The sequence below is a fragment of the Cherax quadricarinatus genome, chromosome 7, assembly GCF_038502225.1.
Source record: "Cherax quadricarinatus isolate ZL_2023a chromosome 7, ASM3850222v1, whole genome shotgun sequence".
NCBI lineage: Eukaryota > Metazoa > Arthropoda > Malacostraca > Decapoda > Parastacidae > Cherax > Cherax quadricarinatus.
This window is the reverse complement of record NC_091298.1, coordinates 9,629,927-9,655,015: the sequence shown is the minus strand read 5'-3', so window position 1 is coordinate 9,655,015 and position 25,089 is coordinate 9,629,927. Positions and strand designations below refer to the sequence as shown.

Here is a 25,089-nt window from a genome sequence, read left to right as displayed (position 1 = left end):
TGTGTCTCTGGTTCTATATGCTACCTGTGTCTCTGGTGCTATATGCTACCTGTGTCTCTGGTGCTATATGCTGCCTGTGCCTCTGGTGTTATATGCTACCTGTGTCTCTGGTGCTATATGCTACCTGTGTCTCTGGTGCTATGTGCTACCTGTGTCTCTGGTGCTATATGCTACCTGTGTCTCTGGTGCTATATGCTACCTGTGTCTCTGGTGTTATATGCTACCTGTGTCTCTGGTGCTATATGCTACCTGTGTCTCTGGTGCTATGTGCTACCTGTGTCTCTGGTGCTATATGCTACCTGTGTCTCTGGTGCTATATGCTACCTGTGTCTCTGGTGTTATATGCTACCTGTGTCTCTGGTGCTATATGCTACCTGTGTCTCTGGTGCTATATGCTACCTGTGTCCCTGGTGTTATATGCTACCTGTGTCTCTGGTGCTATATGCTACCTGTGTCTCTGGTGCTATATGCTACCTGTGTCTTTGGTGCTATATGCTACCTGTGTCTCTCGTGCTACAGGCTACATGTATCTCGTGTGCTACAGGCTACCTGTGTCTCTAGTCCTACATGCTACCTGTATCTTCTGCAGCTACATGGAACCTGTGTTTCTTGAGTGAAGGGTTATAATCATCCCTGGTATGATAATTGTGTGAATGGCCGTCCTTTTCCGGGTGTGAATAGTAATTTCGTGAATCATTGATATATTATAGGAATGATGACATCCGTGTGAGGTATTATCAGGCTCCACTGATAATTCTTGGATGATAATTCGATAGTTCTTGGATGAAGAATTATCGAAATATCATTTTTAAAATAATATTTTCATTTGACTTTAATATATTCACGTTATATTATGATTATAATATAATAATCGTATTATAAGTCGTAATATTTATATTACTATAAGATAATATTTATATTATCATAGATTATTTTATTATAAATTATTAATATATCATATTATAATAATCATATTCATACCTGGAGTATACCATGTATCTCTCTCGTCTGCGTTTTAGGGAGTACAGGTTAAGGAACTTCAAGTGTTCCCAGTAACTGAAGTGTTTTGTCTCAGTTATGTGCGCCGTGAAGGTTCGCTGTACATTTTCTAGGTCAGCAATTTCACCTGCCTTGAAAGGTGCTGTTAGTGTGCAGCAACATTCCAGCCTAGATAGAACAAGTGACCTGAAGAGTGTCATCATGTGCTTGGCATCCCTAGTTTTGAAGGTTCTCATTATTCATCCTGTCATTTTTCTAGCAGATGCGATTGATACAATGTTGTGGTCTTTGAAAAAGAGATCCTCTGACATTATCACTCCCAGGTCTTTTACATTAGTTTTTGATCTATTGTGTGGTTGGAATTTGTTTTATACTCCGATATACTTTTAATTTCCTCACGTTTTCCATATCGGAGTAGTTGAAATTTCTCATCATTGAACTTCATATTGTTTTCTGCAGCCCATTTAAAGATTTGGTTGATGTCCGCCTGGAGTCTTGCAATGTCTTCAATGGAGGATACTGTCATGCAAATTCGGGTGTCAGCTGCAAAGGGAGACACAGTGCTGTGGCTGACATCCTTGTCTATGTCAGATATGAGGATGAGGAACAGGATGGGAGCGAGTACTGTGCCTTGTGGAACAGAGCTTTTCACAGTAGCCGCCTCGGACTTTACTCTGTTTACTGTTACTCTTTGTGTTCTATTTGTTAGGAAATTATAGCTCCATCTACCAACTTCTCCTGTTATTCCTTTACCACACATTTTGTGCGCTATCACCCCATGGTCACACTTGTCATTGACAAGTGTCAAATCAAGTTGTCAAAGGCTTTTGCAAAGTCTGTGTATACTACATCTGCCTTTTGTTTGTCTTCTAGAACATCCAGGACCTTGTCATAGTGGTTCAGTAGTTGGGACAAACAGGAGCGACCTGCTCTAAAGTCATGTTGCCCTGGGTTGTGTAACTGATGGGTATCTAGATGAGTGGCGATCTTGCTTCTTAGAGCCCTTTCAAAGATTTTTATGATATGGGATGTTAGTGCTATCGGTCTGTAATTCTTTGCTATTGCTTTACTGCCCCCTTTGTGGAGTAGGGCTATGTCTGTTGTTTTATGCAGCTGTGGGACGAGCCCTGTGTCCATGCTCCTCCATAGGATGTTAAAAGCACATTATAGGGGCCTCTTCCAGTTCTTGATAAACACGGAGTTCCATGAGTTTGGGCCTGGGGCAGAGTGAATGGGCATGTCATTCATCGCCTTTTCAAAGTCATTTGATGTCAGGATAATATCAGATAGATTTGAGTCTACTAAAATCTGCGTCTCGTTCATAAAAAATTCATTTAGGTCTTTGACTCTCGGCCTGGGTAGCGACTCGCTAAAAACCGAGTCATACTGGGACTTGAGTAGCTCGCTCATTTCCTTGCTGTCATCTGTGTAGGACTCATCTCGTCTAAGTACGCGCTCAATACTGGATGTTGTTCTCGATTTAGATTTGGCATAAGAAAAGAAATATTTTGGGTCATATGCATATGGTCATTTGCACGAAGAACGAATATGCTTTCTAAATGGAAAGTGCCATCAGAAATTTAAAAAAAAAATATCATCGAAGATCAGATTCAGCTTAGTAAATGAATATATCTTGGAAATACTTGGTACGTGTATCTAGCGAAGGGATGCAGAAAATGTAACGTGAGAATGCCAGACACTCAGATACTCGTCATATTTTGCAAAAAAACTACTCAGAAAATGCCATATAAAAGAAAAGGTCTCTTATGAGATTAAGTGTAGTGTTGGTTTCTCATTCACCCTTCGATTTCTGTGTCTTGTTTCAATATTCCCTGTTATTTTTGTCGAAATATCACTTTTTTTGGCATTTGCTGTTTAGTCTCGATAGTCTTGATGCTCGGGACTTGTGACTTTGTTGTCTCTGTGTTCACTGCCTGTAGCCTCTGTGTTCACTGCTTGTAGCCTCTGTGTTCACTGCTTGTAGCCTCTGTGTTCACTGCCTGTAGCCTCTGTGTTCACTGCTTGTAGCCTCTGTGTTCACTGCCTGTAGCCTCTGTGTTCACTGCCTGTAGCCTGGCTATTCATTGCTCGTAGCTTCGATATTCTCTTATTGTAACTTCGGTATTAGCTTAATTTAGCCTCGGTATTCGTTTACTGAAACCTTAGTTTTTTTATTGACGAAAGTAAAAGTTTTTCTTAGAATTGATATCAGTCTATCTATCTATCTATCTGTCTCTATCTATCTATCTATCTATCTAGCTTTCTATCTGTCTATCTATCTTAGTGTGTCTAGGATGAAAACCTGATGCACATATCGGTAATACTGACGAAATTCTTAACTGAAAGAGTAAGATATAGGTAGTCATTTCCTGCAATGGAAATCATTGTTCTGCTCCTCATAAAGGTCACTGGGCGACCTGGACCTTCTTCCTGCTATGGATTCATTGACATTATTGAGCTTTGCATTATTTTTAAACCGCTTCTCATTTGGCAGCTCTGCAGACAGTCTTTAGGGATGGTGATGAAGTCACCCCTTAGTGTAGCCCTGGCTAACCTATGCATGAAGGAGGAGGGAATAAACTCGCTCATTCTAAACAGTGACGCTTGACTGCGTAATGTGGACGACATCATAACTGTCGTGCCCAGACGACTCGACACCGTTAAACTCCTTAACAGAATGAACTCCACTGAATCGCTAATCAAGTTCACCATGAAGAGTGAATATGATGACTGCTATTCTTTTCTTGAAGTACTTCTCTGCAGGAGCGATGCTAAGTCGGATTTCAAGGGTTACAGAAGCCCAGTGACAAAGATGAACTGTTACACTTCTTGTCACACCAGTGACGCGAGGATATTGAGAGGATTTCTAATACTTTGAGAGCATGTAGATTTTTTAATAGTTTGAGAACATATTAGATCTCTGATATTGCGTCCTGGATGAGGAATCTACCCACACCAGTCTTTTTCTAAACTTCATTGCCCAGCTTCGTTAATAATTGTAGGAGACAAGTCGAGATAAAAAAAAATCATCTTCTCTAAACGACAAAGACAGACACCAGGTTTCGGGAAACCTCTCCAGATATCATGCCAAGATAAAAACCATCGTAGCTAACACCACATCCAGCATTATCAAGAATTTAGTTACTAAGAGAGACGAAGTCATGTCATACCATGTGACGAATGTAAAAAAAAAAAAAATCACGCATGGGGGAGACTTTTGGGATTTTTGGAACAACGCATCAGGGAACCCCGATACTTATATCAGAGAGGCAATTTACTCTGGTACTCCCATATGAAGTTTTCAGACACTAAACAAGTCACAAGAGAAACTGATCAGCACAACTGGCAGTGTTTAGACTCTGCTCTTAATTCTACTGTCACTGCCATTAAGTAAAACTCTCAAATGGTATACAATACCGACAGGTTGATAGATAAGACACATAGGCAACATTTAGGCAATAAAGTTGCCTAAATGTTGCCTATGTGTCTTATCTACCAAGTGAAATTCTGGCAATTTTACGATTTCGGATGTTCTCTGCAGGTACAGCCTGCCCAAACCTGAGGCATCCTTCATGTCATCTCCTACCTGAGGCATCCTTCATGTCATCTCCTACCTGAGGCATCCTTCATGTCATCTCCTACCTGAGGCATCCTTCATGTCATCTCCTACCTGAGGCATCCTTCATGTCATCTCCTACCTGAGGCATCCTTCATGTCATCTGCTACCTGAGGCATCCTTCATGTCATCTCCTACCTGAGGCATCCTTCATGTCATCTCCTACCTGAGGCATCCTTCATGTCATCTCCTACCTGAGGCATCCTTCATGTCATCTCCTACCTGAGGCATCCTTCATGTCATCTCCTACCTGAGGCATCCTTCATGTCATCTCCTACCTGAGGCATCCTTCATGTCATCTCCTACCTGAGGCATCCTTCATGTCATCTCCTACCTGAGGCATCCTTCATGTCATCTCCTACCTGAGGCATCCTTCATGTCATCTCCTACCTGAGGCATCCTTCATGTCATCTCCTACCTGAAGCATCCTTCATGTCATCTCCTACCTGAGGCATCCTTCATGTCATCTCCTCCCTCACATGCACTGCCACCTTGTACCCCACTGTATATACTCCTGTTTCATTTCTCTGTATTGAACGTTCCCCCTTCCCTCTAACGGTCGAAACGTCTCTTTAATAAATATCCTAATAATGCTTTTGTGTCTCAATCATAATCACTAAGTACAAAAGTATGTATTTTAATCTTCTTATCAAATCCTTAAGAAACATTTATCAAGTTATTATTATTATTATTATTATTATTATTATTATTATTATTATTATTATTATTATTATTATTATTGTTGTTGTTTTTTTCATTATTATTATTATTATTATTATTATTATTATAATTATTATTATTATTATTTTTACTATTATTATTATATTCGTGGGCAAGTGCTAGGAACACAGGGTTTATAGAACGCCTGAGGAATGGGAGGTAATAAGTCTTGATCCAAGGAAAAGATGGTTAGCTCTAATTCATCGGATCAAAAGCCCTTCAGCAACCTCAAGGTCCTCCTGCCTTGACGGGTCATTCAGTTAAGAAGATCCATTTCAAAATGTGAAATTTAAGACTTTTTTAACCTTTCATCAACGAATATAGGAAATATAGATAAGATTTAGATATAGATAATGATTTAGATATAGATATGTTGCTGCAGAGGGGGCCTGGTCAGCCAGGTTGTAATGGTATGGTAAAGTTAGGTAGAATGAAGAAGATAAAGTAGGTAAAGTGAGAGAGGTAGAGTGAAGAAAGTAGAGTGAGTGGGGAGGTGAAAGGTTGGGGGTGTAAGGGTGACAAGGGAGCATGAGTTAGTATGATAAAGCACCGTGGATAAAAGAGAGAAAGATAGTAAAGGAGGGGAGGGGGATGTGAAGTGGGGGTCGGGCGCACCTGAGGGAGGGAGGAGGAGAGAGGTAATACCCCATGAGAGGCGGTTGTGGGGTGGGAGGGAGGAGAATAGAGAGGGGAAGGATGGGGGAAGGTGGGGGTAAGGTTGTAAAATAGAGAGAGTTTATTTCGTAGTATTTCATTGTTGAAAAAAAAATCGCTGCTTCCTGCATATCAAATGTCGTGAGGGGAATCAACTCACCTGTGCAATATTTTCTAACCCATATATAAATATTTATAAAGAAAAGCTTATCATATACCTTAAAAAGGGCTGCCAGGGTGACACAACCGTTCAATAAAATGTCATACGGTTCTTTCTATCTTGCGATAAAACTACGTCAAGTTATTGATCTGGCGAAATCTGGCAGTTTGTTTTGTTGTTGTGTGACGTCACGGATACGTCACGCCGGCATGTCAACATGGCCGCCCTCGCTACGGTATGAACCCATGGATTGTGTCACAATTGTTGGCCCCAGTATATTTGTCTGCACGCGCGTGTATTGTAAATGTGGGTCAAGGAACCCGGGTATATATGATGCAGGATGTATTCACACATAGAGGTGTGTATCTTTCTATATGACTCCTACGGGTTTAATGCGTCCTTATATAATAATAATAATAATAATAATAATAATAATAATAATAATAATAATAATAATAATAAACCACAAAACTATGGCTGGAACAATTTATAAAAAGTCCACAAAACCGCCACTAAATCAGTTTATAAATAACTCAAGAAATAGTCGTTGGAACAATTCATAAACAACCTACAATAAAATGGCATGATTTAAAAGTTTCGAAACAGTGTTGATGTATTGAACTTCTCGAGTCTAGAAGTTCAGTACCTCAACACTGTCGAAGCAACAACAAAAACAAAGTTCAAGAATCTTGATCTTTGTTTCTATTGCTATTTCACGCTGGTGGTGTCAGTGGGAAGTCCCACTAGTTTTAGCAGTGGGCAGTGGAAGTGATATAATGTTAAACTGTAACAGTGTCAGTAGTGTAGGGTTAAGCCTTGGGTGGTGCAATAGGTGTAAATCCTATTGACTGTGCGTGTCATTAAGGCTGCGTATCACCTGAGATATACACCCCCTCCAAGTGAATATACAGTGCATACGCATTAAAAGGGATATACCCTACAGAATATATATAAAGTGTGAAAGAAGGTATATTGTGTGTTTCAGTTACTGTCTCCTTGATCAAGGTTAGTGACATCTTAAATTTATAGTATTTTTTTTAATTTATATTTAATTTTTTATTAATATCTCTCTCTCTCTCTCTCTCTCTCTCTCTCTCTCTCTCTCTCTCTCTCTCTCTCTCTCTCTCTCTCTCTCTCTCTCTCTCTCTCTCTCTCTCACACACACATTAGTTGCTCATGTGTTATATACAAAAACAAATACAAATTTTATTTCTATGAAGTACAATATACAATTGATATAAAATGAACTGATAAGTTTAAGCTCTGGTGGCCTGGTGGTTAACGCTCTCGCTTCACACGATGAGGGCCTGGGTTCGATTCCCAGCCAGAGTAGAAACATTGGACGTGTTTCTTTCCACCTGTTGTCTATGTTCCCCATCAGTAAAATGGGTTCCTGGGTGTTAGTCGACTGGTGTGGGTCGCATCCTGGGACACTGACCTAAGGAGGCCTGGTCACAGACCGGGCCGCGGGGGCGTTGACCCCCGGAACTCTCTCCAGAAACTCCAGATAACTTCTATTAAACCCTTTGTTATGCAGATCACTTTAGCCAGCCTTAAAATTATCTAATAACTACTGAACTATTATTAAATTATGTTAGCTAACTACAATACTTTGGTTTGCATTCTTTAACATTTTATAATTTGGTTTATGATTTATGAACGTGGTATTTTATGCAACACTCTGGTATACACTCAGTGATTTCTGAAGTACAACGTATTCATGATTATTACTTATGTTGGAATATCATGAGAGCCGCAGCATGAAAGCTGATATGATTTGAATCAACAAGGTTTTGCTTTCGATTAACTCTTTAGCATAATGTGAACAAGGTCTTGGTCAGAGTAAGTCTACAAAGACTTGTACAGTATTTGATATCAGTGCTGTCAGTCCATAGTGTTTCTAAAACTGTAGAGTTTTGGGATATCTTCATAGGGTATCCAAGGTCTGTGATAATGATTTATTGCAGACAGGAAATGGAGTTTCGTGAGGCTGGTGAAAGTCCATGGGTAGGCTGTTAACGGAGGAGACGGAATACGTAGTCCAGCGAAGGAGACAAAGAACATGGACTAGCTGAGAAGTACTGGAAGAGAGTATACACATACACACACACACACACACACACACACACACACACACACACACACACACACACACACACACACACACACACACACACACACACACACACACACACACACACACACACGCGCGCGCGCGAATGAGAGGACACACTTGTGGGGAAGAAACCTCACTTTTGAGGAGTGTAACACACTTTTAAGGATTTAAACGCACTCTATAGAAAGCTGATATACTTTCGAAGAAGTGAATGAAGCACTTTTGATAAAGAAAATACACTCTAAAGAAGAGATCCCGTATACCTTACAGCTTCAACCTTCTCATGAACGACGTGTCTCGTGCCACAGATTATACAGGCAGACTTAAGAGTGTCTGTCAGCTGGGTTTTACCCATGTCTGTCAGCAGGGTTTTACCCATGTCTGTCAGCAGGGTTTTACCCATGTCTGTCAGCAGGGTTTTACCCATGTCTGTCAGCAGGGTTTTACCCATGTCTGTCAGCAGGGTTTTACCCATGTCTGTCAGCAGGGTTTTACCCATGTCTGTCAGCAGGGTTTTTCCCGTGTCTGCCAGCAGGGTTTTTCCCGTGTCTGTCAAGATTATCCCCTCGTTTGTTCAGTAGGGCTTTCTTGTGAGCTACTGCGTGGTAATCCAGTTCCCCGTCTACGTAAATGTGTTTCTTCTCTTGGCATACATGTGCAACAATTAAATATCTTTATGGTCGAAACGTAGCTGATGAAGCCTGCTCAGCAGGCAAAGCGCTTGAGCAATACATGCTGTACATGTGTCTCACTCGTCAAGAATTCTAGCGACGACAGGATCACTAATGATCGAGGAGTCATGATTGTTTCAAGCATGATTGTTTCAAGCATGATGGGCCAACAATTCAGTTTTTAATATAAACCCCAGTTTATTCTTATGCCATAGCTCAATATGGTTGCTATCTTGGGAGATGTCAACAAGAGGTGAAGCATCCCGACCAGTGGATCCTCCAGTTTATGTAATTTGTGATATCTTCTTACAATAAGGCGAGAAATTTCTTCTTGAGTAGTTGCCTTTGCAGATGATTTAAGAAAGGGATTACTGGTAAGTCTCTTGGAAACGACGTTGAGTGATGTGATATTAAATGAATGCAACTTCCACAGAGGGAGTTGTTGCCAACTGTGATGCAATTCATGCACGTTTTAGAATGCAAGATGAATAAATATGCTGATACATTTCGATTCGGATTTATTTACCTCTAGACATTTAGCAAGATTTATAGTGACAGTCCCTGATTCATGTTTAAGAATTTTAATACTAACTATAAATTCAATTATGGTATCACTGATATCAGGAATACCAAGCTCCTTTATCACTTTAATAACAATATAATAACCTTGGCAGTTGCAGGACAAAGATAATTCTCAGTGATTCGTTTTGTATTAGCTTCAGAGGCCAGATATATTTTTTAGTCAATATTAACATAGTTGTAGACTAACCAGTTAAGATTCTAATACACAAATAATCCGCACATAGGAGGCTGAAACTTAAGACTGTTTCGGCCGGACTTGGACCGTTAACTAGGCTGCTCATCACCTGCTCCTGGGCTGAGGGACTGATTACCTCACTTTCTACCGACTGTTGTATTTTTTACTGTTTTCATATGATGTCTATGTATTGATAAAGCCACTGGACGGTGAAACGTCTAAAAATATAGATGCCCAGATGTTGCACATGTGTCTAATTTATCATTAACCAGTTACATAGAAGTGCAAAGACAAGAGAGCCACAATATATATACGAGAGGGAGTGGGGACAGCAGTAGTATAACGAGAGGAGGGAATAGTATAGGAGTAGTAGTAGTAGTGATAGTAGTAGTAGTGGTGACAGTGGATCTATTATAGGCTATTTATATATCATTCTCACTATTCTTACATCAGCACCATAGACTCATAGCCATCAACAGCTCTCGGAGCATTTATGATGTCTATCTTTGCGCTTCTTATTTACTTGTGGGATGCTGCATTTTCCTAAGAAACTTTCCCAATTGGGAGAAACCTGACAAAAATATAGTAGAAAAAGACAGAAAAAAAGTAATATATGCAATAAGATCACAGTAAACAGGTGATTTCAGAATATGCAAAACAACCACTGTGAAAGAATAGAGAAATTCCAAGCGCTTTCGTGACTACTCACATTATCAAGGAACAATTGTTCCTTATAATGTGTGTATATATATATATATATATATATATATATATATATATATATATATATATATATATATATATATATACACAGAAAAAGATCGCAGTCAGCAGCATTCGAACCCACTACAGGAAAACTGGCAAGATTTCCCAAGTGACGCTGTTCTCCACTAATCCACAAATGCCACATAAGCTGGGCAGTCTGGTTTACAAGACAAGTTTCTTCCCAGCCCGGGCACTCTGGCCTCAGACATGGTTTCACAATGAGTGGAGAACGGTGTCAATTGGGAACCTTGCCAGTCTTCCTGTAGTGGGCTCGAATCCTTCTGACTGCGATCTTTCTCTGTATATCCCCGCTTGTTTCTGCGTTGTGCGTTTTTATAAAAATCTCTTGTGAAGTCAAAACTTACAGGAGGAGAATGAAATATCTTGAAATCATGCCTGTCACCATAGATGTTTTTTTACATAAGACGACAGGAAGGATAAATATTGGAAGAGGCTTGTTGGTCCCTGCTAGGCAGGTTCTACTTGCTAGGCAGGTACTACTTGTTGGACAGGTTTTACTTCCTAGGCAGGTCCTACTGCAAGGCAGGTCCTGTTTACTATGCAAGTCCTGCTTGCTAGGCACGTTCTACTTCTTAGGCAGGTCCTGTATGCTCTGCAGGTCCTGCTTGCTAGGCAGGTACTGCTTGCTAGGCAGGTACTACTTGCTAGGCAGGTTCTACTTCCTAGGCAGGTCCTGTTTGCTATGCTGGCCCTGTTTACTATGCAGGTCCTGCTTGCTAGGCAGGTACTGATTGCTAGGCAGGTCCTGCGGGCAAGGCAGGTCCTGTTTGCTATGCAGGTACTACATGCTCGAAAGATCTTGCTAAGCAGTTACGACTTGCTAGGTAGGTCCTTTTTAGGTAGGTCCTACTCCACCCCGTGAAACTGCTATATAATATACCTACTGAAATGTAAAAAAAAAAAAAAATTTAAACAATCTCATTAAGTAAAGAATAAATCTCAGTCACAGTATTGTAGGCGGAAAAATTCAGCAAAACCCTCACTTAGGAGAGAAACCTCGTGACGTTTCGGTCCGTCCTGAATCATTATAAAGTTATAACTGATTGCGAATTCGGCCCTAGACTGATCGAAACGTCCTCCGAAGTTTCTAAACGTGGGATGGTTGTCTTGCATTTTTGCTAGGTGACGTGATGGTCTGAAAAAGAAACAGAGACAGCGTCTCGTTCACAGGTGAGACAAACGTTTATGCTCCTGAACTACTTTCTCTGCGATGTCGTACCTGCTGTTCTCTTGACCTAATTTTGCAGGTTTCCACCGGTACATAGTTTCAACGGCACCAAGTACCTCGTTGGTTAACCATCACCCAGCAACAGGAGAGAAACGAGACAGCAGGCACCCAGGGACCTGTCTAATCGAATTAGTCACATAGCATTCTTCTCAAAAGCCACAGGTTAATTGGCCCTGTGTAAAACTGCGCCTCCCTTACCATGATGGTTTAACTACTTCACCACCACACACATGCAGACTAAACAGGAGAAATTAGTACTTTGTAAATTTCAGCCGTAAACCAAATCTATACACAAGTGTTTAGGTCACCCTATTTTGGTGGGAGACGGCCTTTGTTGTTAAAAAGATTTAATTGGAGTAAAGTTTATCTGGTGGAGAAAGTAGGTGAGGATAAGATGTTAGCGGTTAGTACTCTGGTCAGTATCACTATGGAAGAAATGACAATAGTTTAGTGACTAACATAGAACATGGACTGAACCTTAGCATAAAATAGAAGGGAATGAAATAGAGTATAGGAGGAAAACTTCTCTCAGTTATATATAGTGATGGAAAATATAGAGGCTATGACTGAAGAGGAGCAATCAATATTAATAGTGAAGGTTTACATAGTGAAAAATTGTATAGTGAAGGATAATTATGAATCAGATACTTATATCAAAGCAGGTGAGTGAATAATTCTTGAATAAAGAGGGGGGGGGGGAAATAAAGTGACTTTACTGAATTCACAGAATTAGTCTAGCATCGTCTTGCTGCAGACTCCCAGCACGGGCTGACAGATTTCATTACCTCATGCACGAAACTCATCCTGTGTGATGGAACGTGACAGGGGGAAACATAATTATCTTTCGTTCCCACTGAATAACCATCATATGGAATAGAATAGTAGCACACTTCTGATGTATAAAACTGTATTTAATAAAAACGGGAGTGGATGGATAGGAGAGTGATGAGACAAGTGCTGTAAATGCAACGTGTGTGTGTGTGTGTTACAGGTTGTTGAGAACTGTGAAGACCCACCCACTGTATGTTCAAAGAGACAGTCGTATAATCTCTATTTAATTCCAGTGTCATAGTTACTCATTCGACTGTCTGGGTCACAGTATACAGTAACATGTTGCCTATGATTAGAAGGACGGGCTGGGCTGGAGAGGCTTAGGTTATGCAATAAAAGCCTTTACTCTGTAGTAAAAAGTTAGTTTTCCCCTATTTTGTGGGATGTTACTGAAGCGTTTTATTGTCTTTATTGATAATTGTATACAAGACGTGAACGCCAGAATTTTAGTCTATTATTTTTATATGATTATATAGTTTTAATTTTTATTATATTACGAGTATGATTATTATTATTATTATTATTATTATTATTATTATTATTATTATTAGACGTAATCAAAGTTAAGTACGAGAGACAGGGAAGGGTACTTCCAATACCCTGGATCAAGAGCTCTTTACCAGCATGAAGAACCTTTAAACCTCCCCCCTCCCCACCTTCCCCTCTCCTTGAAGGAAGGTGATGAGTGTAAATAGAAGTATATTGAAGATTAGAGAGCAGAGTGAAAGGAATATGGTGCAAGGTAAACGTGTGGTGATGATGGTAACAACTGCACGGGCGGTGCATGAGGTCACTAGCTGAAAACGTTAAAGAAGAATTGCAGGAGTGGGTGAAACGTACCATTGCTAGGAGGATAAAGACAATGCACGTGTGTGTGTGTGTGTGTGTGTGTGTGTGTGTGTGTGTGTGTGTGTGTTAGTTACCATTTTGTCCTAGGCACATGTCGATTAGACACTAGGCCTGTTGTATATGAGTACGTACGTGTGTGTGTGTGTGTGTGTACTCACCTATTTGTACTCACCTATTTGTGGTTGCAGGGGTCGAGTCATAGCTCCTGGCCCCGCCTCTTCACTGATTGCTACTAGGTCCTCTCTCTCCCTGCTCCATGAGCTTTATCATACCTCGCCTTAAAACTATGTATGGTTCCCGCCTCCACTACTTCACTTTCTAGACTATTCCACGACTTGACTACTCTATGACTGAAGAAATACTTCCTAACATCCCTTTGATTCATCTGAGTCTTCAACTTCCAATTGTGACCTCTTGTGTATGTGTCCCATCTCTGGAACATCCTGTCTTTGTCCACCGTGTCTATTCCGCGCAGTATTTTATATGTCGTTATCATGTCTCCCCTGACCCTCCTGGCCTCCAGTGTCGTCAGGCCGATTTCCCTCAACCTTTCTTCGTACGACAATCCCCGTAGCTCTGGGACTAGTCTTGTTGCAAACCTTTGCACTTTCTCTAATTTCTTGACGTGCTTGACTAGGTGTGGATTCCAAACTGGTGCTGCATACTCCAGTATGGGCCTGACGTAAATGGTATACAGTGTCTTGAACGACTCCTTATTGAGGTATCGGAACGCTATCCGTAGGTTTGCCAGGCGCCCGTATGCTGCAGCAGTTATCTGATTTATGTGCGCCTCAGGAGATATGCTCGGTGTTATACTCACCCCCAGATCTTTTTCCTTGAGTGAGGTTTGCAGTCTTTGGCCATCTAAATTATATTGTGTCTGCGGTCTTCTTTGCCCTTCCCCAATCTTCATGACTTTGCATTTGGCAGGGTTAAACTCAAGGAGCCAGTTTCTGGACCAGGCTTGTAGCCTGTCCAGGTCTCTTTGTAGTCCTGCCTGATCCTCATCCGATTTGATTCTTCTCATTAACTTCACATCATCTGCAAACAAGGACACTTCTGAGTCTATCCCTTCCGTTATGTCGTTCACATATACCAAGAACAGCACAGGTCCTAGGACTGACCCCTGTGGAACCCCGCTTGTCACAAGCGCCCACTCTGACACCTCGTCACGTACCATGACTCGTTGTTGCCTCCCTGTCAGGTATTCTCTGATCCATTGCAGTGCCTTTCCTGTTATGTGTGCCTGATCTTCTAGCTTTTTCAGTAACCTCTTGTGAGGAACTGTGTCGAAGGCCTTTTTGCAGTCCAAAAAAATGCAGTCGATCCATCCCTCTCTCTCTTGTCTTACTTCTGTCACCTTGTCATAAAACTCTAGTAGGTTTGTGACACAGGATTTTCCTTCCCTGAAACCATGCTGGTTGTCAATTATACACTTGTTTCTTTCCAGGTGCTCCACCACTCTCCTCCTGATTATCTTCTCCATGACCTTGCATACTATACACGTTAGTGATACAGGTCTGTAGTTTAGTGCCTCATGTCTGTCTCCCTTTTTAAAAATTGGGACTACATTTGCCATCTTCCATACCTCAGGGAGTTGCCCAGTTTCAAATGATGTGTTGAAGATCTTTGTTAATGGCACACACAATATCTCTGCTCCCTCTTTAAGGACCCACGGAGAGATGTTGTCTGGTCCCACCGCCTTTGAGGTGTCAAGTTCGCATAGCAGCTTCTTCACTTCCTCCTTGGTTATATGTACCTCATCCAGCACTTGCTGGTGTACCCCCCTGTTCTGATTTCCTGGAGTCCTACTGGTTTCCACTGTAAATACTTCTTTAAATCTCGTGTTGAGCTCCTGACATACCTCTCGGTCGTTTCTTGTGAATTCCCCATCACCCTTCCTCAGTCTGATTACCTGGTCCTTGACTGTTGTTTTCCTCCTGATGTGGCTGTACAACAGCTTCGGGTCAGTCTTGACTTTCGATGCTATGTCATTTTCATATTGTCGCTGAGCCTCCCTTCTTATCTGTGCATATTCATTTCTGGCTCTTCGGCTAATCTCTTTATTTTCCTGAGTTCTCTGTCTTCTGTACCTTTTCCATTCTCTAGTACACCTAGTTTTTGCCTCCCTACACCTTTGGGTGAACCAAGGACTCGTTCTGTTCTTCCCATTATTTCTGTTTCCCTTGGGAACAAACCTCTCCTCTGCCTCCTTGCATTTTGTTGCCACATAGTCCATCATTTCTTGTACTGGTTTTCCTGTCAGTTCCCTCTCCCACTGAATGTTTTGAAGGAAGTTCCTCATGCCTGAGTAGTTTCCCCTTTTGTAGTTTGGTTTTTCCCACCCTATTCCTGCTACTCTCTCCACTTGGAGCTCAACTATGTAGTCGAAGCACAGAACCACATGATCACTAGCTCCCAGGGGCCTTTCATACAAGATATCCTCGATGTCTGAACTACTCAAGGTGAATACAAGGTCCAGTCTTGCTGGTTCATCTTCTCCTCTCTCTCTGGTAGTGTCTCTAACATGTTGATGCATGAGGTTTTCCAGTACTACATCCATCATCTTGGCTCTCCATGTTTCGGAACCCCCATGGGGCTCCAGGTTTTCCCAGTCAATCTCCTTGTGATTGAAATCACCCATAACTAGTAACTTTGCTCCCCCCACATGTGCTCTCCTGGCCACCTCGGCTAGTGTGTCGACCATGGCTCTGTTGCTCTCATCGTATTCTTCTCTTGGTCTCCTGCAGTTCTGTGGTGGGTTGTACATTACTGCAATTATCACCTTATGTCCCTCAGACTGGATTGTTCCTACTAAGTAGTCCCTTTCACCCGTGCCATCCATTCCTTCCATTTTCTCAAAACCCCACTGGCTTTTAATGAGCAGTGCAACTCCTCCTCCCCCTCTCCTCCCTCTGTCTTTCCTGAGGATTTGATATCCGGGTGGAAAGATTGAATCTGTTATTATTCTGGTGAGTTTTGTTTCTGTGAGTGCTATTATGTCTGGGGATGTCTCCTTGATTCTTTCATGCCACTCCTCATACTTATTTGTTATTCCATCTGCATTTGTATACCATACCTTCAACTTCTTTTCTAAGACTGTGGTCTGGGAGGTGTATTGGGGTTGGGGAATTGGGAGACCTGATAAGGAACTATGGGTGGTTGCTGTGGGGGTGGAGTTTGTAATGTAGTGGGTGGGGGCATTGGATATGACATGGGTGTTTTGGTTTAGAGTGTTTGGCTGCACTGGGGTTGACCTGGTTGGGAGGCTTCTATAGGAAGCTGTGAGGGAGGTTGTATTTGATCTTCTTCCTGTGTCTGGGATCTCCTGTCTGTCTTCTCCATCCCCTCTCTTTCCTCCTTTCGCCTTTGTATCATCTCTCTCAGTTTCCGCCTTTCGTCTTTTGTTCTGTCGCGGTCGAGATACACCTTCCTGTATTCCGGCATGTCCCTTAATCGTGCTTTCTCCCACAGTATCCTGTTCCGAGTCGATTCTGCCTTGAAGGTCACTTTCACTGGCCGGGTTCTTTTTTTTACAAACCCCCCTATTCTCCGAAAATTTTCCAGCTGGGTCATGTCGTCTTCTCCGATTACTTTCATGATGCTTTCAATTGCTTTTTTTTCCCCTTGTTTTCTTGCTTCATATGTTTCCCCTTCAACTTCCTGTAGCCCATACACAAAGACTGACCTCACCCTTTCATTCTCCCACTGCATATCCCTGTGTATCGCCTCATTCAATTTGATTTCCTCCATTGCAGCTTTCCTTTCTTCAGTTTCACTAGCTACTGTACATGGGCTCAGTGGCCTGTCATTTTCCCTTCTCGGCTTTCCCTGGGCTCTGTTGTGGTCTTTTAGGGCCTCCACATATAGCTTAGCTCTTTCATTTACTACAGTCTCCACTGATAGAGCTTCTACATGCAGTTTTGCTCCTTCTGTCCCTACAGTCCCCTTATTTGTGGCTGAGGTAGCGGTCTCTGTTGTCAATCCCAAAATGTTATTTAGTTCTTTAGTCTGTTTCAGATTTTCCAGTTCCTCTTCTAAACTCTGTATCCTGGCCTCTGCTGCTTTGACTTTCACCTCCCACTTCCTGCTTTCCATGTCTATCCTCTCTTCCATTCTCATGCTAAGTTCTTCTAGTTTCTTTTCCCATTCTTGTTCCCTTTTTGTGAGCTCTGCTGCCCAATCTTCCTTTGCAGTTCCCTCCTCCTGTCCCTTGGGTTTTCTTGTTGCTCTCTGGCAACCCATTTTTTTTTATCCTGATTGCCTCAGAGTGGGAAACCTATGTAATTCTGTATGTTAGGTTAGTATTGTATATGTCAGAGTGTGGGGGGGAGGTAGAGGAGGAACTGTGGCTATATGGGAGAGTAGTGGGGAGGGGGAGTGGGAAGGAGAGTGAATCAAGTGGTAAGTGGGTGAGTGGGAGAGGGAGAGGTGGGGAGGGGAGGGTGAAAGAGGGAGGGGAGGGATCAGGTGAAGGAGTGAGATGTCGGTGGGGGAGGGGGGGGAGTGTATGTGTGAGTCTGGCAATATGTGTGTGTGTGTGTATTGTGTGTGTGTTGTGTGTGTTGCGTGTGTGTGTTTGTGGGGGGGTGTGGGGGGGTGTGGGTGGGTGTGTGGATGGGTGTGTGGATGGGTGTGTGGGTGGGTGTGTGGGTGGGTGTGGGTGGGTGTGTGGGTGGGTGTGTGTGGGTGTGTGTGGGTGTGTGTGGGTGTGTGTGTGTGTGTGGGTGTGTGTGTGTGGGTGTGTGTGGGTGTGTGTGTGTGGGTGTGTGTGGGTGTGTGGGTGTGTGTGGGTGTGTGGGGGTGTGTGTGTGGGGGGTGTGGGGGGTGTGTGGGTGTGTGGGTGGGTGGGTGGGGGTGGGTGTGGGTGGGTGTGTGGGTGTGTGTGGGTGGGTGGGTGGGTGTGTGTGGGGGTGTGGGTGTGTGGGTGTGCGTGCGCACACTAGGCTACGCTACTCTTTTGAAGATTATAAAAAAAAAAAAAAAAAAAAAAAAAAAAAAAAAATCCAATCAATTCCTTATTAATATGCACTAATATATACTATATAATATTAATTGCGTACACTTGTGTTTGTGTGTGTGTGTGTTTACTAGCTTGTCGTTCTTTGAAAAAGAGGGGGGGGGGTTACGTTAACACTATTTGTTATTGTTGTTGTTTCACCGGTACTCTCCCGGCCCAGATCTCCGCACACTACGCTACTTTACTTTTTGAAGATTATAGGATTATTTTTTCTCACTCAATTCCTTATTAATATATACTGTTTATTATAACAATAATTACGGGTGCACACGTGTGTTTGTATGTGCGTACTTGTTTACTAGCTTGTCCCTCAGAAAAACAGGGGGGGGGGGGGTTCACTAGGCTACACAACTTCTGGAGTTTACCTGGCGATATTTAGATAATTTACTAACCACTATCTATCTCCTGGTACTGAAATAGGGAGAGAGAGATGGTATAGCATACAACCAGCAGGGCGAGACACTGAGACTTTAGACACTAACCAAAATTAACCACAAATAGGCAAGTGATGTCGTCTGCACAACAATGGAGGTTCCTGCTGGTCGGCTGATATCAACTCCTTCAATTTGTAACTCCTTCAGGAACTTTATCATACATTCAAGTTTTTATTTTCTTTTTCTTTTAAGACTTGGTATTCCCTCTTTTTTCTTTAGTACAGTATTATGGTCATAACAAGTCTGATGATGTTAGCTACCTTCACAACACCAACAGCTGGGGATTGACTAATTTTTTCTTACTTTCAGTATTTACTTAATCACTCTTATGACCTTATCACTACACTGCTGCTATAATCAACCAACATATGTATTTGTTAATATTTCAGATCACACCGTTAACCCAATTAACTGTTTGGATATTTTGTGTCAACACTGCGGCCAGTAGCCTGATCAGCTCCCTCACTCAAATTTCATTCAAATTTAAATTGTAAAATTCTTGATCCTATCACATTATTCGCACTCTTGGAAGCTATTACACTCTTGTAGGTATGTTCACTGATTCACTCACTTACGATGACCGCTAATAATATCTTAGGACAGCCACTAAAACGCTAAACCCTGGGAGCACTATTTAGCGATACTGCTTCACGTGTGTGTGTGTGTGTGTGTGTGTGTGTGTGTGTGTGTACTCACCTATTTGTGGTTGCAGGGGTCGAGTCACAGCTCCTGGCCCCGCCTCTTCGCTGATTGCTACTAGGTCCTCTCTCTCCCTGCCCCATGAGCTCTATCATACCTCGCCTTAAAACTATGTATGGTTCCTGCCTCCACCACATCACTTTCTAGGCTATTCCACGGCCTGACTACTCTATGACTGAAGAAATACTTCCTAACATCCCTTTGATTCATCTGAGTCTTCAACTTCCAATTGTGACCTCTTGTGTCTGTGTCCCATCTCTGGAACATCCCGTCTTTGTCCACCTCGTCTATTCCACGCAGTATTTTATATGTCGTTATCATGTCTCCCCTGACCCTCCTGGCCTCCAGTGTCGTCAGGCCGATTTCCCTCAACCTTTCTTCATAGGACAATCCCCGTAGCTCTGGGACTAGTCTTGTTGCAAACCTTTGCACTTTCTCTAATTTCTTGACGTGCTTGACTAGGTGTGGATTCCAAACTGGTGCTGCATACTCCAGTATGGGCCTGACGTAGATGGTGTGTTAGTGTGTGTGTACTCACCTAGTTGAGGTTGCAGGGGTCGAGTCCGAGCTCCTGGCCCCGCCTCTTCACTGATCGCTACTAGGTCACTCTCCCTGAACCGTGAGCTTTATCATACCTCTGCTTAAAGCTATGTATGGATCCTGCCTCCACTACATCGCTTCCCAAACTATTCCACTTATTGACTACTCTGTGGATGAAGAAATACTTCCTAACATCCCTATGATTCATCTGTGTCTTCAACTTCCAACTGTGTCCTCTTGTTACTGTGTCCAATCTCTGGAACATCCTGTCTTTGTCCACCTTGTCAATTCCTCTCAGTATTTTGTATGTCATTATCATGTCCCCCCTATCTCTCCTGTCCTCCAGTGTCGTCAGGTTGATTTCCCTTAACATCTCCTCGTAGGACATACCTTTTAGCTCTGGGACTAGTCTTGTTGCAAACCTTTGCACTTTCTCTAGTTTCTTTACGTGCTTGGCTAGGTGTGGGTTCCAAACTGGTGCCGCATACTCCAATATGGGCCTAACGTACACAGTGTACAGGGTCCTGAACGATTCCTTATTAAGATGTCGGAATGCTGTTCTGAGGTTAGCTAGGCGCCCATATGCTGCAGCAGTTATTCGGTTGATGTGCGCTTCAGGAGATGTGCCTGGTGTTATACTCACCCCAAGATCTTTTCCCTTGAGTGAGGTTTGTAGTCTCTGGCCCCCTAGACTGTACTCCGTCTGCGGTCTTCTTTGCCCTTCCCCAATCTTCTGTTAGTTACCATTTTGTCCTAGGCACATGTCGATTAGACACTAGGCCTGTTGTATATGAGTACGTGTGTGTGTGTGTGTGTGTGTGTGTGTGTGTGTACTCACGTAGTTGAGGTTGCAGGGGTCGAGTCCGAGCTCCTGGCACCGCCTCTTCACTGGTCGCTACTAGGTCACTCTCCCTGAGCCGTGAGCTTTATCATACCTCTGCTTAAAGCTAAGTATGGATTCTGCCTCCACTACATCGCTTCCCAAACTCTTCCACTTCCTGACTACTCTGTGGCTGAAGAAATACTTCCTAACATCCCTGTGATTCATCTGTGTCTTGAGCTTCCAACTGTGTCCCCTTGTTACTGTGTCCAATCTCTGGAACATCCTGTCTCTGTCCACCTTGTCAATTCCTCTCAGTATTTTGTATGTCGTTATCATTTCCCCCCTATCTCTCCTGTCCTCCAGTGTCGTCAGGTTGATTTCCCTTAACCTCTCCTCGTAGGACATACCTCTTAGCTCTGGGACTAGTCTTGTTGCAAACGTTTGCACTTTCACTGGTTTCTTTACGTGCTTGGCTAGGTGTGGGTTCCAAACTGGTGCCGCATACTCCAATATGGGCCTAACGTACACGGTGTACAGGGCCCTGTGTGTGTGTGTGTGTGTGTATAATACCGGACTCATAAGAAAAGAGGAACACTGCAGTAGGTCCGCTGGTCCAACTAGACAGGTCCTCACGACATCCCACTAACAAAATATTCTACCCAAGAAATAAGGTTTATTATTTGTCCAATGTATTATTAAACTCTAACCAAATTTTATTAATTATAAATGAGTCTAATTTATATAAACCTAAGGAAATATTCATATTATTTTCAAAACTGCTTTTTATGAAACAAGATTCAATTATATTTATGTCAACCATGGACTTGCTTGATACAACTTTCTCAACTTTTTGAAAATCAATTGGATGGTTAAAATCTCTTACATGAATAAATAGAGCATTGGAATCTTGTCCAGTTCTAATGCTATATTTATGTTGTTTTAATCTACGTTCGAGATTTTTACCAGTTTGACCGTAATAAACTTTATCGCAAATTTTACAAGGAATCTTAGACACATCCATCAGCATTTTGGGGGGAATTCTTTATCAAAATTTTTTTTACTGTATCAAGATTTTTAAATACAACTTTAATATTAAAAGTCTTAAGAAGAGAAGGCATATCAACCAAGTTTTCATGGTAAGGGAAAACCAACATATTTTTAGTTGAATAAGGTTGGTTGTCCCTTTTTGGGTTGTAAAAAGTATTTCTAGCAATTTTAAATGATTTATCAATTACATTTCTCGGGTATTTCAGATCAATGGCCATTTCATAAATTTTGGATATTTCCTCATCTATGAACTCTGGACTACAAATACGTAAAGCTCTCAAAAACATTCATGAGAAAACAAACAGTTTGACTCTATCTTGATGGGAAGAATAATAGTGGACATAGGAACAGTTATTTGTAGGTTTTCTGTAAATTTTAAATTTGAATTCATTATTACTCTTAATAATTAAAACATCTAGAAAAGGCAATGAGTTATTTTCCTCACACTCAACAGTAAAGTTTATAGAATGGGCTAAGCTATTTAATTTGCCAAGGAAATGGCGTATATCTACATTCTTGGGCATAAGACACAAAATATCAACATACCTGAACCATTTTGCTCTATTAGGGAGGATTGTGTTAAGCAATATTGTTTCAAAAAATTCCATGTATAGATTACTAAGAACAGGTGAAAGAGGATTTCCCATTGCCATACCAAATTTCTAGATGCTGGAGTCGGCAAGGTAACAGTGAGCAAAGTAGCAGTCAGCAAGGTAGCAGTGAACATCAAAATGGTATACAATACCGACAGGTTGGTAGGTAAGACACATAGGCAACAGTTAGGCAACTTTATTCCGAAACGTTTCGCCTACACAGTAGGCTTCTTCAGTCGAATACAGAAAGTAGGCAGGAACAGCAGAGATGTGAAGACGATGTAATCAGTCCATAACCCTTGAAGTCGTAGAATTTTGAGGTTGTCAGTCCCTCGGCCATAGTCAGTTCCTGACTATGGAACTGAACTTCTCCAGGCCGAGGGACTGACAACCTCAAAATTCTACGACTTCAAGGGTGATGGACTGAATACATCGTCTTCACATCTCTGCTGTTCCTGCCTACTTTCTGTATTCGACTGAAGAAGCCTACTGTGTAGGCGAAACGTTTCGGAATAAAGTTGCCTAACTGTTGCCTATGTGTCTTACCTACCAAGGTAACAGTGAGCAAGGTAACAGTGAGCAAGGTAACAAGGAGGAAGGTAACAGTCAGCAAGGTAACAGTCAGCAAGGTAACAGTCAACAAGGCAACATTGAGCAAGGTAACAGTCAGCAAGGTAACAGGGAGGAAGGTAGCAGGGAGGAAGGTAACAGTCAGCAAGGTAACACTGAGCAAGGTACGTCAGCAAGGTAACAGTGAGCAAGATAACAGTGAACAAGGTAACAGTCAGCAAGGTAACAGCAAGGTAACACTGAGCAAGGTAACAGTCAGCAAGGTAACATTGAGCAAGATAAGTGAGGAAGGTAACAGTCAGCAAGGTAACAGTCAGCAAGGTAACAGTCAGCAAGGTAACAGTGAACAAGGTAACAGTCAGCAAGGTAACATTGAGCAAGATAACAGTGAGGAAGGTAACAGCAAGGTAACACTGAGCAAGGTAAGTCAGCAAGGTAACAGTCAGCAAGGTAACAGTCAGCAAGGTAACAGTCAGCAAGGCAACAGTCAGCAAGGCAACATTGAGCAAGATAACAGTGAGGAAGGTAACAGTCAGCAAGGTAACACTGAGCAAGGTAAGTCAACAAGGTAACAGTCAGCAAGGTAACAGCCAGCAAGGCAACAGTCAGCAAGGTAACACTGAGCAAGGTAAGTCAACAAGGTAACAGTCAGCAAGGCAACAGTCAGCAAGGCAACAGTCAGAAAGGTAACACTGAGCAAGGTAAGTCAACAAGGTAACAGTCAGCAAGGCAACAGTCAGCAAGGTAATGGTGAGCAAGATAAGTCAACAAAGTAACAGTGAGCAAGGTAACAGTAAGATAGTCGACAAGATAAGTCAACAAGATAACAGTCGACAAGATAAGTCAACAAGATAACAGTCGACAAGACATGATAACCACTCTCACTTGAATCAAACATTATCTTCAACAATGACCATCACATAAACGGTACACATTACCGACCAGCTGGCTGAATAAGACACAAATGCAACACCTGGAAATCTTGGTTGACGCAACGTTTCGCCCAGGCAGTAGACTGTTTTTCTCCCTAAAGCTGAGACGACTTAATTATGAAGTCATTGGAGAAACTGGAGAAGCAATTTTGAGGTATTCACTCCCTAATTTTCACTCCCTAATTTTCACTCCCTAATTTTCACTCCCTAATTTTCACTCCCTAATTTTCACTCCCTAATTTTCACTCCCTAATTTTCACTCCCCAATTTTCACTCCCCAATTTTCACTCCCCAATTTTCACTCCCTAATTTTCACTCCCTAATTTTCACTCCCTAATTTCCACTCCCTAATTTCCACTCCCTAATTTCCACTCCCTAATTTCCACTCCCTAATTTTCACTCCCTAATTTTCACTCCCTAATTTTCACTCCCTAATTTTGAAATGATTCGGTTCCTCGTGTCAATAAGAAAATAATGATAATGTTCACGAGGTCAGGGAAACAAGGACTCATGTACAACAGTACAATATATATATAATTCCTTGAAAATGTGAGAAGTCACGAAAGCGATTGGAATTTCACTATTTTTTCACAGTAGTTGTTCTGCATATTGTGGAATCACCTGTTTACTGTGATCTTATTTCATATATTACAGACAATTTTCGCTCACTGTGTCAGTCCAGTGATTAAACTGACACAACACCAGTAAGAGATACTTTACCATTAATAAATGTTGACCAAATGTCGTTTTTTTTTATGGTCTGTGGGGTATGTGGTATACATGCTTTAAAATGTGGCTATACCAGATATACATGCTCCAAGATGTGGCTATACTAGGTATACATCCTCCAAGTTGCTGTGGCTATACCATGTATACATGCTCCAAGTTGCTCTGGCTATACCAGGTATGATAGTGTCCCATGCCAGCACTCTTCACAGCTATGTATTCCTGGATTCATGATCCTCAAATCATTTCCCAGTGTTGTAGTGCTTTTGTAGTGTTGGGGTGGTGTGGTGGTGCTGTGATGTTGTGGTGCTGTTGTGC

At 42.0% G+C, this 25,089-nt stretch overlaps 1 protein-coding gene across 1 annotated transcript in view; it reads left to right on the top strand.

Moving 5' to 3' along the window:
* Positions 1-6,906: 6,906 nt before the first annotated feature.
* The window catches only part of LOC128687003 (open rectifier potassium channel protein 1-like), a 194,496-nt gene continuing 176,313 nt past the window's right edge, over positions 6,907-25,089 (top strand). Inside the window, exon 1 of the mRNA XM_070082284.1 lies at positions 6,907-7,154. The gene's annotated coding sequence lies outside the window, so the exon portion shown is untranslated. The remainder of the gene's footprint in view (positions 7,155-25,089) is intronic.